The sequence below is a fragment of the Amphibalanus amphitrite genome, unplaced genomic scaffold (assembly GCF_019059575.1).
Source record: "Amphibalanus amphitrite isolate SeventyFive unplaced genomic scaffold, NRLGWU_Aamphi_draft 000392F_arrow, whole genome shotgun sequence".
Lineage (NCBI taxonomy): Eukaryota > Metazoa > Arthropoda > Thecostraca > Balanomorpha > Balanidae > Amphibalanus > Amphibalanus amphitrite.
Window position 1 is genome coordinate 242,951 of NW_024881886.1, and position 15,635 is coordinate 258,585.

Here is a 15,635-nt window from a genome sequence, read left to right on the forward strand (position 1 = left end):
GTGCGGCGTGTCGCGGCGCGGCGCGGCGGTGGCGGCGCGGCCGGCCGCCGGCGGTGGGCGGTGACACAAGTCCCGCCCCGTCCACCGTGGGCGCCCAATCACGCGACACGGCCATATCGCCAATCATTAGACTTTCTTTAATTGTCACTCGTTATAACTGATTAATCACGTGACATTTCTCAGATAGCCATCGGAGATAAAATGTCCAGAGAAAGGAACATAAATTCTCGGAGCTAATGAGTGCCGTTGAAAGCGTGGTCGCCTTGGGTGACTGCGACACTGGAATGACAATCACGCCGACTGACGGACAGAAATGCGATGACCAACTTATGACCGATTGCCAGACTGCTGAGACGACGGACGGACGGACAGGTGAACTGACGGACAGACGGACAGACGGGCAGACAGACAAACGTTCAAACGGACGGACGAACAAACAAACAGACGGACAGACAGACGAACAGACAGACGAACAGACAGACAGACGGACAGACTGACGGACTGAGTGACCGACAGACTGACAGGTGGACAGAAGAGCAAACGGACTGACAGACTGACAGAAAGACAGACAGTCAGACAGACAGGCAGACGAACAGACGGACAGACTGATAACCGTCTATCTATTGCCGAATGACTGTCGGACTGATTGACTGATGACTGTCGGACTGGACTGAAATGTCTAAATGATAGATTAAACAGGATGACGTCATGATGGTTGACGAGCCAGTGCACCGAGAGACAACGGATTAATAATGGATTATGGCTGATTATGGTCTGACATCAGCACGACAATGGGACGTTCACCACGGGATGACACACTGACGTCAGGCCGATGATATGGTGATGTGACGAAAATTGAATATCTGACTGCCGAATGGCCACCCAACTGAGAGTCTCGCAAACTGACATGGTGAATCGAATAATTTACTTTAAAAGCAAATTTTACCACAAGGTTATTTTCATCCAATTCCACATCAAGTTGAGTTTAGAGCCGATGTCAAAATGAAAGCCAAGACGTCACCCCCTTGCGTTTCACGACCCCTAGAAGAGGCTAGAGCACCAGGCCACCGTCCAGCCCCGAGCACCCTCCCTCGTCAGCAGTCGAGCCCCCCCCCCCATCTCTCCGTCACCCCTGCACGAAGTCACGCTGTCAGGTCCCGGGGCGGAGCGCACCCGCCTCTCGGACGTACACACCGCGGCGGCGCCGCGTCCCTGTTTGGCCGACCGACCAGAGACTCGGCGGAAAACAGCCGGATTTGCATGCAGTATCGCCGTCGTGCGAATACATTATGCGAAAAACACTGCAGTGGCCGCACGCAGCGCGCGCGCTCGTACGGAGATGCGCCGCGCTGGACCACGGTCACCGTCGCATAAACGCGGCGGTGGCCGTGGCTATAGGCGCCGAGAAGGTAGCTAGAGAGAAAAGGGAGCCCCCGAGGCCGCTCCAGTGATTCGCTCCAGTAGGCCACTGGCAGTCAGCAGGGCTGGCCGTCCGGCTGTGTCTTACACGCTGTGACATATCGGAGGCGACGGGTGACCCTGGGAAGGGACAGTGACCACGGTCGCACGGACGGAGCCCCAGGCCGCGCGACAGTGCGCCGGCCGGCCGGACGGACGGGCCGATGCATATGCCATGAGAGTTCCCGGTAGGCCGCCGCTACGGCGAATCGTATGTGATTGTGCCGATTGTACACGTGCTAGGGGTGCCGCTTCGGCCGCTGGATCTGGCGCAGGGCCAGCGTCGCCCGTCCGACGCCGCTCGACTTCAGACAAAGGCGGCGCACAGGGGAGGGATGACGCCTAAATCTGTCGAACTGGGGCTGGTCATGAATGCGGTGGGATGAGGCATTAAAAAATCCAGTCGAATGGTTCTCTGGTGCATTATAACAGTCCAAAAATAGTCGGTACAAATGACATCAGAAGGTAGCTGAAGTCGAATCCAACATCCAGCTGGCATACGAATAAGCAAAAAACATTCTTATTTGACGCCAAATATCGTGTTTCACGTGTCCTTGCTAATAGCGATTATTTGAAGTTCAGGGTCAAGCAAGCCACTAACATTCGATATCCGGATATTGGGGGCCTTTTGATGTCAGAATCCCCTTCAAAGTTTGTGAACGAAATGACGAGTTCCGTCCTCGCCAGCGACTGAATGGAGCGGCATCAAATTTCGGCCGTAACCCCCGTCGTGAGTTCATCCACCTTGAAACATAAAACCCTCTAGGCCGCGTACCCTGTCCTTTCCCAGTCTATTGTGCGCCTTCCATATCCGCTCAGAGATGATATTCCGGTCCATAAAAAGTCGAAACTTAACATGAAGACCACGGCGGTATAGTCGTAGAGTGCTGTCAAATGTCGATCTCACCAAGAGCTTGCGCTGGCTGATATCCACCTACGTCGCATTGACGTCTCTCATTTGAATTCGTATGCAGCCGATGGGCCTCTACCGGCGCTCATAAACGTGTCGATATCTCGGCAAATCATGGCGGGCTCCATTTCCATGCAGCCTTCATGGTTCACCCGCGGCGGGCGATTTCTGCTTCCACTCTGCTCCAACACCATCCACTGCGCATGCGCCTCCTCTCGGCGCCAATTATGTGCACCGCCGGGGGCTGGCATTATCCTGCATCCTCCAGTAATTCATGGCGCACCAATGGGCATCTCGGCTTTCCAAGGGGCGCCACGCCGCGAGGGCGTGCAGCTCTCGGACGCCGCAGAGTGCAGGCGTGCATCGCGCCTCCGCCTGCGCCGGCAGCCCGCGGCTACGCCATCAAGGACGCCAGAGAGAGACGCGGAGCCGACAACGAACGGCGGAACAGAGAGCATGACTGCATGGCAGAGCGAGCCACGATCGATCTGTGCATTGAGAACGGCCGCAGCGGTGCCTGGGTTTCGCCAGTCAGCCGACACCGAACGTGAATGCCGTCAAGGATGTTTGCGAGGCTGGACGTGGCTTGCTGTGCAAATTTGGAAGCTGTTGAGGGTTTGGGGAAATCACAGCAAGGTCATGGAAGGCGGTGAACTGTTCTGTCTGAAGACGCTCTGCGAGCAAGTTCTTCACATAATGCTCAGAATGCACAGAATGCTTACATTTGCCAACCCATTCTAGCATTTCGCTCGTCTTCCTTGCACACCTTTGCAGTGCTGCTAATCTTTGCTGTATACGAACACGCAGTACCCGCGTCCTGCCGTTGACCTCTCCTGCGTCACTCTCGCCACCGTTAAGACAATCGTGGCACGGGGGCGGCGATCGGCGGCGCGGGGCGCCCCCGGCATCGCCATCTTGGTCTTGATGCCATCGATGCAGCGGCTGATACCTGCATCCGGGTGCGACGCGCTGTCGTCCCGTCGACTGTCGCTCGAACCTGTGACGTCATCAGTAGCGCCGGCAAAACTCTGCCGCGAATCACGGCAGAACGGGGAGTGCTGACGTGCCGCGCCGCGAACGCCTACGAGGAAATGATGGCCGATAGACGCGGCACACACGAACAGCGGGGGTCACCCCACACGATATTGCTTTCCTCTGATTGTTCAGAGCGTGTCGCACATTGACTATGGGCACGAAAAGCCTTGAAAAGCCGAGCGCCAGGCGCGCGCCGACATGCAAATCTGCGACACATGGTGCCCAGGTGGCGCAACCACCCTTTGAAACGGACTGATAAAAAACCGGCGCCGTCATTAGCGAGCGTGATGCGGTGTCGTCTGACCTAAAATGCCTAACGCGACAGTGTGCCCAGTGGACTGAGAATCTCGGGCTTATGGCGCTTCTTTACATTCAATCCAGAGATATAAATGATTCTAGAAGCGCGCGGCCTTGGCGTCGTCGGTCCGAGCCGGGCCGGCGGTGGGCATCAGAAGGCCCGAGAGGCCGTTAACCCGCGCCCCGCTGGGCTATTCAGCCATACGCGCCCTGCTGGGGGGGGCAGATTCTGCCCCCCCTGTCTAACTTCCGAACCGATGGTCGTAGAAAGACGGGGAAAACGGCAATCGAAAGCTCTCAACAAGGCGGATCTTAGGAGCCCAATTTTTTTTGCTTAAGTAGGTCAGAGGTCAGGTCAAGGTCAGGTCAAGGGTACAAAATGCAAGTTTCTACAGTATCGGCCTTGCACCGTAGTTGCCGAAGAATGGACTGAGACTGATTGCCCAAAACGTGTTCTTAGACTACCAAGACAATATTCGTTGCACACAATGTCATTCAAAGGTCAAGGTCAAGGTCAGGTCAGGTCAGGTCAGGTCACCAAAAACAAAATATAGAAAAGGGCATGTGCGACACATGTTTTATGGGTCATTTTACTCATGGAATTCAATAGGCACACTCAATAAGTGATATGGACCACCTCTGGATGAATTTCAGGTCGAGGTCAGGTCAAGGTCAGGTCAAGTGGGATCAAATTTTGAAGTTGGTTGTTAAGGCCTAAAAAGGTGTTTATCCGATGCAGTTTTTCACGGCGAATGGAATGGTGCTATTTTTGTTTCCGTACGAGGTCTAGAACTTCCAAAAAATCATTTTTTCAAAAATTTTGTGTGTCGTGACGTCATAAAATTTTGAATAACTCCCACATTTTTGAACCGATTCTTCTAAAAATTGGTATGTAGGTGCACATAGACCAGTTCTTTGACATATATTCCGTTTTTTTCGGTAAACCTAAAATTTTGGATTTTATAAATATTTTCCAAAAAAAGTCAGTTTTTTGGAAAATTTTTGGCCAAAATCCAAAATTTTCAAAAAACTGAGATAGCCATTTGATAGACAAAGTAGAATCACGTATAACCTTTTTTGTTACGTCTTGATTCCTTTAAAAATGAAGATGTTAGCGGCGTTTGAAATTTTGCCGTTTTTGAGGCGAAAATGGCGAACATGACGTCACTAAAACGTCAATTTCTCAAAAATTTTCCGACGGATTTCGCTCAAATTCTCAGGGAGCGTGTCAAATTGATGTATGATAAGGTACTGAAAGTTTGACGTCGCTGGCGTAACGTGTTTAGAAGTTATTGGCGAAAAACGGGAGGGGGGGCAGATTCTGCCCCCCCCCCCCCAGCGGGGCGCGGGTTAATGCTGGCGATACCATCGGAGCTGCACTTGGCTCGTGTGCCGGGGGCGTCTAAAAAATCACCGGTTCGTCCCGCTGGCAGCTAGAGGGCCGCACAAATCGGGCCTCACTCTAGTGAGAGGAGCTTTACAGTCGGCACAGACCTCCGAGGGATCCTCAGGTCACTACAGGTTACTACGGGTCAGCAGAGGTTACCAACAGGTCACCGCAAAGTCCCCGCGCCCTGAGGGACCCAGCTCACAGTTGGGTCAATATGGGGACAGGACATTGACCAATCGATTGGTCAAAATGACCAGAATACTAAAAACGGGTTGCGTTTCACTGCTTAGCTCAGATCACCACGCTCTTGATTTTCTGCCTTTTCTGTTTGGGCTGTTCACGGCCCACACCGAGTCGGTCCTCAAAACAGATCCGTGTTGTCTTCTCCGCACTGACCCTTCCACACTCGTCCCAAACACATAGAAACACACGTCGACAAACAGAAACCGACTCGTCCGTTCCACCTCCGTCCAGACCACACACCCTCACTGTCTCTCGGCCCGTCCTCGTGCCAGCTCACTGCCACTACCACCGACAGCAGCGCGGCAGGAGGAGGGGCAGACACGGAGCGGGTCCTAACCAGTACTGGCCCCGCCGAGCCGAGCCGGTCTGCCATTCAGCACGGCCTATCCCAAGAGCGTGTCGTGACACCGGCCTTGCCGCGGGCCATGCAAACAGGTCTAAAATTCTCCATCTCATCGGAACAAGACAAACCAGATTTCTGAATGACTCGCCCCGGGAGCGTACCGGTCTGGCGGCCGTAGTACGCGGCAGCAGCCGGTCCAACCGGCCCGACCAGCCTGCCGAGCGGGCCGGCCCCGCCGCCCGCCCGCCCGCCTCCCCCGGTGGGCGCCGGTTTCCGCGTCAGGAGTAGGCACCACGCGCGCACGGCCGCCGTGCATTTGCATAGCCGGTCGGCGGCAGCCAAGGTTCGTCTGGCAGCGGGCGGTGCCGTTGCTGAGCGTCCGACCGGAACGGATCAGAGTCAGACCGACGGGCGGGCCGCGGAGGCGCCCACTGAGGCCGGTAGGTCGGCCGAGAAGGCGCCCACTGAGGCCGGTAGGTCGGCCGAGAAGGCGCCCACTGAGGCCGGTAGGTCGGCCGAGAAGGCGCCCACTGCCGTGTGGGTCGGTAGGAGAAGGCACCCCCGTCAGCCCTCCGAGGTATCGGTCGGCATGCCGGCCGAAAAGGCGCCCGGCATGTCGGCCGCGGCGGCAGCCGTCAGCCCTCAGGTGTGGGTCGGCAGGAGGGTGTTTGGAGTGGAGCAGGTGGGGATGGACAGGGTGGGTGCTGCAGCGGTTTGAGCACCTGTCGACCACCTGATGAGACATGACGTGCCCGACCCCGGCACTGAGATCAGGTGCTTGGTGGGTGTGGTGGCTGAGTGGCGGTTTGCACTCTACCTTGGTAAGACGTGGCGGGGCCGGGCAGAGGCACACATCTCGACCACGCGGCTGAGACTGGAAGAGCCTTCTGTTCTCGGTTTATTCTGATGTGTCCGGCCGGTACCGTCATCCCAAGGTATCTCGTGACGTTTAACTGGGTCTACGTTTGTCAAAACGTCTCTCACGCCCGGCAAAATACCTTCAATTGATCACATGCGGCCCCGCTAAAAGCTAGTTTTAGGTTGTTTCCCGTCGGCCACTTTTCGGAATCCGTCCCCCTCATTAGGTGCTTGGCAACGGTTTGAGACGGTTAGTCGGTCGTTAGTACATTTACTAAATTAATGTGATTTCAAAAATTTATATACAGGAGACAGGAGTCCGCGGTGAATTGGGCTCATTGTTGACTTTTCCTCTTTGTATAGAATGTCGTTGCTTGGAAGTTAATTGATTCGTAACCATACCTATGCTCTAATTAACTTGTGGGATTCGAGATGTGATGATGGCACTGCTCAAGACAATCAGAAATGCCTATTGTGGAAATCTAAGGGTTTTGTTTTTGAAAGCATCATAGTAAAAATATTTGATGTTTAATCCAGAAGCGGCGGAACACCTTCAATTAAGGGGGGCATTGCCGACTTTTGGTCCCATTCTTTCCATGCAACGCCCATAGGGCTAATGTTAAATTCCCGAAATCAAAGGGGGGCACGGTGCCCCGGTGCCGTCCCCGTTCCGCCGCATATGGTTTAATCCCTGTTTCAGTGCTTTTTTATCGATAAATGTACCGCAACATCCTTGTGACTGGTTTGCCTGATGAACGTCGAATTCTGGCGTCGACTGATGACTGATGAGTCATGTTCTCTAATTGATATGTAACATCAGAAGTGCCATGTTTAAAACCATCAACACCTAAATTCCATGTGCAAAAGCATGTGAAAATATCGTATCTGTTCATGCATGGCCAAATTAGTTTAATTCGCCGTTGCAGATCAAATACTGCATTATCTATGCCATATATCGACACCTTTTTTTCAAACCCCACATCTGCTCTCCCGTGAATTTCCGGGAGGCACGAAAGATCTCCTTTTAAAAGTGTCCAATCGTCCGATCCTGATCAAATATGTGTGTTCGTAGGCCTGTTCTGGTATTGTTTTATCTGCCAAGACAGACAAACTTGAGAAAAATCGAGTGATTGTACCTTTATTGAAGGTCTCTAACCAACTTGTCTGAAATTCACCGGAGAACAAATGTGGGGTTTAAAAAAAAGGTGTCGATATAAGTCTAAAAATGGTAGCTTGACTAACAACGTAGCTTGATTTTGAGCATTAATTAATTACAGGCTGCATCCGGAATGTAGTGTTAAGTGTTGCTATCCAACACTAAAAACATTACAAATAACTGCAACGTGAGCTTGGAATCACGCGATTGTGTACTACAAGTGCATTTAACCCCTATACTGTTAACAAGTGAGTCATACAGCTCATTAAATTTATGTATTATTCATGCGGATAAAGGAGCAGGGTGCTCTTCTTTTGACAACAAATATCTACAAGACGAGCCAGCGTGCATAAAATTACATTTATTCACCATGTCTGGCGTCGGGCATGGGACACGTAATGCATTATGTAGCATTTACAGGGGCTGCGAGTCGCAGGATCGCCTCGTGCAGGTCCGCAATGCATTCATATTCATGCTCGGCTGCCCGGTGCACTGCAGTGGAAAGTGTCGCCTGTCCCATGGCGCGGCGCGGCGCGGTGCGCCCTCCACCTACCCCGCCGCGCCGGCTGGCTGTCCGCCGCGCTGGCCAGGCCGCCTGTCGGGCCTATCACAAGTTGCAGCGCCGCGTGCAATATATCCGTGGACGTCATCCGGCCGCATTGTTCATGGCTGCCGTGTGTTCACGTCGAGCATTGTCCGGTAAGCGGAGACGTTGGCGGCCGAGCAGATCTATGGCCGCGAGAGCGCCTGAGCACATGAGCACGCGAGTGCAGGAGCTCACGAGCACGTCTAAGGCCGCGTGAGTTAAGTCGCGCGGCCGGCCGTGGGTTGGCTAATGTTCGTTGATCACCTGCGCTGTCGCCGCTATTGACGTTCTCTGGTAGGTCAGACCAGACAGCCTGCAGGGTGAGCCAGCGGACCGGATTTCTTGGACAAGGTGAGCGTGAGTCGTGACCCGGGAGCTGCCATGACTCGCTGCTGGGGTGTTCTGGGGCCGTCAGAGGCGTGGTTGACCCCAGTGCGAGGATGCTTCAGAAACTGCAGACTGTTCAATCGCTGCACGACTAGGCAGGCATACAGAGCAACTCGTGTGAATCAGCATCTTGCTGCAACTTGAGTGCCATCGCGGACAACAACCGATTCGTGAAGAGGCTGCAGCTCGCTGAAGGGTTTTCAACAAATTTGCCATTGGGAAATCGAGTGGCTGCAACACCGCCCCTCTAGATAAGGAGGCTGGTGGCGTAGGCAGGCTGTTGCAAGATGCACAATCACACTTTCACCTTGCCTCTCCTGAATATAGGCAATTCGCATTACTTTAACGATTGATGGACAATATATTGCATCGTCAAGAGCTATATATTGATCAATCCACATTAATCATTACGACAAATTTTCACATAAAAAATATAGTGCTTTATGTTTCTTTTTTGCGTTTCGGGCCACACTGAGGTTAAAAAATATTATCAAAACCATTTCATAGCCTTTTACCTCATTTTAGTTCGAAAAGGGAGAAAGGGAGAAACAGTAGCCGTTTTCACGACGGCCATCTGGTACATACAGGGTCTTTCATAATGAATGTTATTTTTAAAATAGCCATAGCTCAGGTGATATACATCACAGAGTTATTGTTAATACCCCAATGAAATAACAAATCATGGGAAATTATGTGCACATGACTCGCGTTTAGGTACCCTTCATGGATTTTAACTGTGTCGCCTCGCTTTCGGACACAGATTTCGGCCCGCTGACGCAAATGATGCACCATGCGCTTCACATCCTCCGCGCACAGCATTGCAGCAAACTTCTCCACTGTGACCTGTAGGCTGTAGCTCTATGAGGGTCACTGGAAGGGTCTCTGCTTGGGGTCTCCAAGACGACTGCCCCAAATCAGAAATCCATCGGTGAGAGATCAGGACTCCAAGCAGGCCATGGCCGCTCAGTGAGACGGCTGATCACTCGTCTGTCAAAGTTGCCATCCAACCACTGGCGTCCAGCCGCCATTGTGTCACTTCAGCGCCGTCCTACTGAAACCAGCGGCCTTATCTTTGAACCCCGCTAGGCACATGAGGCCAGAATTCTTTCTTGAGCACTGAGCAGCCTCAGATAAGCTGGCCCGGTCACTGATAAGCCAGAAGCGAACCAGTGGACGAAGACCCGCCCGTCGACCACGGCTAGCCCAAAACATGACCTTTCGTGCGTTTTGTTCCTTGCAGTCAACCGTGACATTCCATGTTCACAAGCCTGTGATCATTTTAAAGCGGACATCGTGCTTCTTCTCTAAAAGTGTCCCCGAATCTTACGGTGGACAGCCGTGCCCTTCAGTGAGTCGTTTCCCACGACCACCCAAAACGCCTACGTGAAAAAAGAGCTGACCCGTGTTGTAGGGAGAGGCATTTCATGTCCGCACAAAAGGGAAGTTTGGTGAAGTGTGGCAGTTTTAATTACATCAACAGAAATTCCAAGAAATTTGCAATGAGGTAAATACGAAATTTATGCTTTTATTATTTCCGAACACCTTCAACTTCGCGTTTTAAAAATAGCATTCATTATGAAAGACCCTGTATGTACTTGGTGCAGATTAAGTGCAGCTTTGTTGTAGTTTTGATCAAATAAAATTCAGTATGTTTCTTAACAGCTATCAGTTTGGGCTGCATCGATGCTTATATAATTACCTCATTTTCAAATAATCAGGCACTATTTTTTTAATTGAAACACTGGAATAAGTTCATGATACGAAGATATTTATTGTAAGAGAAATTTGGTGCACATTTGGTCAAATAAAGTGCATTCACCAGATAGCCCGTCGTGAAAACAGCTAATATCATAGTATCTAACCTGCGGAAAATAATAAATGACATTTCGTCAGTATTTGATGTCTCATGTAGACATTTTAATACATAACACAACACATCAAACATCATGTTTTACAGCCTAAGCCAAAACTTATTTTCCAACATGCATTGCCCAATATGTGCCGATTCCTGCTTATTTAAAAAACCTTTCTTGTGTTGACTCAGCACATTTCAATTTATCTTCTTGCATGACTTGAACGTAAAATGGTAATATGTGACAGTTTGCATGCAATATTTCAGTTCAACACTGGCCGTCGGCTTGAGCATACAACCTTTAAATAGCTTCTAAGTGCGTTGCACACCTGTGGTGGCTTATCAACATTTTAGATTCTTTTTAGCCTCTTTTAAGAAGGGTTTGTGGTCGACCAAGCCTAGCATGCAACACCAATCCATCCGCTTAGAGAAATGCTCATTTTTAGATTCTCCAGTTCCTGGTCGGTCGACACGTCCGATGCTTATCTTTGATTAAAGTCGCGGTCCTAGGAAGTCGTTTGGATATTTATTGCTGCAGTAAAACAGTGATGATTATGTGCATTGTTCATTTTTAGCAGTTCTTTGAAACTCGATGACTCATTCAAGAAGACTTTTTAAGAATATGCGCTTAAACTTTAAAGCCATATCCATTCTACTAAAGATGAAAAAAGGGAATGAGACGCGCATGTGACGAAAACGTACGTCCTCAAGTGTAGAGCTATTCGTCCATCAATCATGGCGTACTCCACGCAACCAACACTACCCGGCATCACCTACCCTGCATCAGGTGAATCTGCACCGTACAGTCTAACCCTCGCTCTGCCCACCGTACGGTCTAACCTTCTCTCTGCCACCACACCAGCTCACATTAGCCGGTGTCGCCGGCTCGCCACCGCCACTGCAGATATCCTACCGACGTGTATGATGAAAAACTGGTATTTCTGGCTGTATGTTTGGCGTTGACACTCTAGTGATCCGCGCACGATATGACCGACAATGATTTACACATGAAGACACTTACACAGAGCTCGGTCGGCCGATCACTATCAGGTCGATTGTCGAAATCAGAAAAAGTTCCTACATGTCACGCTAATTAGCGAGTGAAGTGTAGCCGCAGTGCTTATCTCTGCTCATACATATTCAATAGTAGAAGAAAAACCTTGACTCAAGTTGATTATTAATGCTGACAAAAATTAATACACGCTATCAGAAAACAGTAAAACAATAGTCATAGGACATTTTGCTCGATGCGATTAATGGTTGAAGTATTGCTAGTACCTATTACTTTTATCCTTTAACAGTTATTGTTTGAAAGCGAGCGGATAACCATATTGAGAAAATCTCTCTCTCTCTCTCTCTCTCTCTCTCTCTCTCTCTCTCTCTCTCTCTCTCTCTCTCTCTCTCTCTCTCTCTCTCTCTCCCTCTCCCTCTCGCTGGCTACCCTGTACGTCTATCCTACTGTTCTTCCTTACCTCACCCTATCACCAACTGGACACCATTAGTTCGACCATGGGCCGGTCGAGTCCCGCCGGAGGGTGCCTGCCACGATGATGGCCAGAATCGATAGGAAATTCACCGAACCGATGAGTCGATATCAAATTCAGTGAACCGATGCGCCGCTGTAATAAAGATAGTGATTCATTTGTCTTAACGGTGCCAAGACTGCAACGGTCATTTGTCATGACAAGTGTGTTCTGCATGCTGCTTAACTAGGAGGTGTGCGACGTTTATGCCCTCATAGGTCTCTTTTGTCGTAGAATAATTCTAAGAAGATAAGGCAGCTGGCTCTGCATCTGAAAGGATAGCAACTGGAAAACGGCTTTCAATTTGAATGGATCCTATTTTAACGTCAAAATGATTTCAAAGCGAGCATTCAAATTAGATAAATAGTTAATCAGATATCACCCGTTTTTAGGGAACACAGCAAGGACCTATGTCCTAAGGAACCATCAAGGGAACAGCGTTCGGCCCTGTGACAGATAGACCCTTCTCCCGCCCATATATCCAGTGACGTCATCAGCTGCAGCTGCCAACTCCAGTGACGTCACCAGTCACAGCGGACACACGTCCAGGGAGGATTAGCCTGGTGAATGGCTGAGCGGTCGTTGTGACCCGAATGACCTCCGGGTGACCATAACGCCGCAGGAGGGCGTCGGTGTCGCAAACTGTTGCCAGAAACGACAATAAATGGTTTTCCCGATGACGAATTCCGTAAAGGTTATTAGGATGACTAGGCTTAGCATTTGAGAACTAATAATGCTTCTTGTGGTTGCAAAAATCCTAATGTTTGCAATGCATTTGATTGAAGTTTTAGATTAGTATCACATTATAATGAGGTGGACGATAAATCATGCTGGCTAATTTGAATTGGAAAGTAAGAACTCAGAGACAACGCGCACGAAATAGACGCAATAGCTGAGTAATGAGCTTTGGTGTTATAATCTTGCCATTTCCTGGTTATATTCAAAACAGATATACCTAAGAAATGAATGCTAGCATCGATAAGCCATTGCTAAAGACTTAAAAAAAAAATTGTGTTAAATCAGTGTCTTGCTGCGCGCAATTTTTGTTTAGTCCTTTCTGTCGTAGGTGTTACCAAAAGATTATTGCGGATTGGGTAGATAGGTAGGTAAGTACTTGTCAATTAACACGGGCGTGGTTTTACATCCTACGTGGTATAATCATGAAATGTATTTTTTTTTTTTGCAAGATTTGAAGTTAACGGACAAGAGCATATGTAAGTGATAATTAATAAGAGATCAAATAGCTAGCTGAATTCCAATTAACCAAAGGCGCCACATATCCAGCCGACCGATTACCAGTAAATGGGTTCACATCCTTTTCCCCGCCGGGAACTGATGCGTCTGTCACTCACCGCCGCTATATCTGAGCCCGGAGAAAGCCACTTTTTAGTCGCGCCATGTCCATGACAATTGTATCTGTTACATCTGAGCCAACTCAGCCTTGAAATGGATACTCGAGATTGTGAAAAGCGGCGTCAGTCTCAGAGTCACGCAGTCAGACTGTGGGAAGGACAGGTCAGTCAGTTGGGGCGGCTCGGGTGACCCGCGGGGCCCCGCGACCCCCCCCCCCTCCGCCAGCGGCCTGGAACCCTGGGAACGACCCTGTCCGACTCCTGACGAGTGCCGATGTCCATCCAGCCGAGGGACACACTGGTCGGCATCCAGTTCCAGCCCCGCCGCTCCCGGTAAATCACAAACGGCCCTGATCTCGGATATCGATAATACCTCCGGAGGGTCCTCTGTCCCCGCGTGGGACTCGGGAGCGGATCAGGAGCAAAAAGCACCCTGTGTGTGCGCGGCTGTGAGCGGGTATGTCGAACACAGCCACAGCGCATTCATCTTTAGAACGATGTTTGCGAAAGCGCGGCCAGTAGATGCCTGTGAGCATTCGTCAAACGGTCAGCCGAGGCCGTGCGCTCCGACAGACGTATGTGCGGCTCGGTAGCGGCCGATTTCGACAGCGAGCATTGGTGAATCCTAATTGGCGACGACGTTCACCGTCGACCTATGCAGAATCTGATCAATCTCTTACGTGGGCGTAAAACTGCCTGGATCGGGAATCATATTAATCATTTTGAGAATTTTGAAAGGAAATTCTCGATAGATTAGCGGGGAATGCAAATGAGCCATTATTTTATAATCCCTTAAGTCACGTCTACATTTGACAGAAATTCCAGGAGGCCCTGACATTCTTTTATTACTAGAATGGATGAAGTTGGCTTTTATTGGTAAATGCGCATCAGACCCTGGTTGTTCGGATTCTCCCCATCTGACGGTCTGTTAGAGTGCCGTGACTGATACCAAGAGCTCCCTCAGCTGGACGCTCGACAGCTCGGCCAGACAAGGCCGGCTGGAGGTAGGCGGCCTGCTCAGGAGCTGCTGGGGACCGGTCGCCCCCGCCCCCGCTCCCGCTCCCGCCCGGTACGACACCCGCGGAGGCTGCGTTACCAGCGGCCGGTTTACTATGCGGCTGTCGGGACCAGGAGGCACGGCAGGGGTACCGGCCTCTAACGGGCCCGGGCGGTTCTGGACCGACCGGTTCGACCGGAGCTCAGACGGCCCCCTGCCGTCCCCGAGACGGCGCGCGCGCGCCAGCCTCAAGTTCATGTTCAAGATCGGCCGGTGGGGCGAGTTTTGGCCCGGTTTGGTAGACGTGTCCGACGCGCCTGGTCGGCCCGCTCCGTCAGCCCCTCCGGTTCGGCGGCAGACGGCGCGGCGGGCACCATCACGGACCTGCTAGCCCAGCCCAGTCGTGAACCGGCGCGGGCAGGGAGGCGGACCCAGTCCGGTTTCTGGGTGACAGATAGCTCCTGTGATATGGGGCGCAGTGCAAGCTTCAATGGTCTTGAGAGTGAGCGTCTGGGCTAAGATGTTGCAAGAATGAACTTGCATCAATTCAGAAATTCTCTAAACGATGGGATTCTTCTTACTCGGGCATCTTTTGCGACCCCTGGAAGCGTTCGCATCCAACTGTGTGCTACACTTATTCTCTTTGATGTTTGCCGCCGTTTATTAAGATGATCACGTTTTAATAAAATCACCCCGTTGTCTGGGCGGCGAAACCCGAGATCAAAGAAGCACACGTCTCTGTCCCGGACTCCGCGGAATGAAGGCACGCCGGCCGCTGTCAGCACCCGTCTCAGGCCGATTCAGCTCATTCCCCCGGCGTACCGGTGCTTTGGCTTCTACACTGCAAAAATGAACTGAATTTGGGTAAAAACACTTGTCAAATACTGCGTGCCGAAGTGTCTCGAGCGCCGCAGCAGCACTGCGAATATCGGCCGATTCTTGAATAGTGCTGCCAGACAATAAAAACTGACAGGACAAACCAACCATCTACGCTATGCCTAGTATGCGGGTGCCAATGATGCCGGCAAAACATGGCCTGTACGGTTCACTTTTTGCTCGGCTCTGGCTACTTCCCGGCATTTGGTGGTCTTTTTGCGGCGCCGAGGAAGCCGGCGGTCACTGGCTTTGATACGGGTGACATCTCTGGACCAGGCTGGGTAGTGGGTACTGCTCGATAACAACTCGACGGCTGCTCGGAGATTGGGAGACGCCCAGTTTTTAGCCTCGATCAGGCAGGTTGATGCATTA

At 51.2% G+C, this 15,635-nt stretch overlaps 1 protein-coding gene across 12 annotated transcripts in view; it reads left to right on the forward strand.

Moving 5' to 3' along the window:
* Window positions 1-15,635, forward strand: part of LOC122390348 (protein grainyhead-like) — a 74,716-nt gene that overhangs the window by 11,245 nt on the left and 47,836 nt on the right. The gene's annotated exons all lie outside the window — the stretch shown is intronic.